Raw genomic sequence first — 1,028 nt, 5'->3', positions numbered from 1 at the left:
ATAGATCAGAGTCCGACCACTCCACAGCCCTCTGCTGCCCCCACCAGGCGCAGCTTGCTTCACGTGGTGCCTGGACTGTCAGTAGCTTCCTCGCTGGCCTGCTGCCTGTGTCCTTTCACCCTCAGTCTCCTTCACACTGCACTCAGCCGAAGGGATGGGGTTAAAACGCATTCTATCCTGTCTCCCCTCTCTCAGAACCCTCTCAAGGCTCCTCATCGGAACCCACAGGGCCCTATGTGATCCTGCCGCCATCAACCTTGACTGAATCTCCCAGCCCTCGGCTCTCACTCTGGCTACATCAGCCACATTCACCTCCTTGCTGTTCCCGCCCTATAGCAATCTCCTTCTCTATCTCAGGACTTTGCACTTACTGTCCCCTCCAGCTGGGGCGCTATTTCCCCAGGTGGGGAAATGGGTAGTGATCAACGGGACTTTAGCCTTAACTAGAGGAGCCCTTGGTGGTATAGTGCCTAAGGCATTTGATTGCTAACCAGAAGGTAGGTAGTTCAAACTCACCAGCCACTCCACTGAAGGAAGACGGGAGATGGGGCAATCTACTTCTGTAAAGATTTACCACCTTGGAAACCTAAAGGGGGTTGCCATGAGTCAGAATTGACTCAATGGCAGTGAGTTTGAGTTTTTTTTTTAGGAGTCTGTAACCTTATTAGCTGTGTAGGTTAAAATAAAACTTCAATTTAAAATGAAAAACGAATAAAAATAAATGAAAAAAATCAAATGCCATCTTGAGTTGCATTAATAGAGGTTGCACATGCAGCTCAGAGGAGGTGACAATCCCCTCTCCTCTGCTCAGACCACATCTGGGACCTCCTTTCCTCTCCTTGGCCCCATCCTGTTTGAGGGACAATGACAGCCCTAGGCATGCCAGGGATGGGGCTGGGAGGGATTGTGGTGCCACCTGAATGGGGTGCAGATGGAAGAGCATGCCCTTTACCGGAGTTGAGTGGCTGGAGGAACTGGGTGGGCTGGGGGGCAGCTTCCAGGTTTGTGTGTGTGTGTGTGTGTGTGTG

This window comes from Orycteropus afer, unplaced genomic scaffold, assembly GCF_000298275.1.
Source record: "Orycteropus afer afer isolate SDZICR_OR568_19922 unplaced genomic scaffold, OryAfe1.0 scaffold00020, whole genome shotgun sequence".
NCBI lineage: Eukaryota > Metazoa > Chordata > Mammalia > Tubulidentata > Orycteropodidae > Orycteropus > Orycteropus afer.
Note: the sequence above shows the minus strand (reverse complement) of the source record.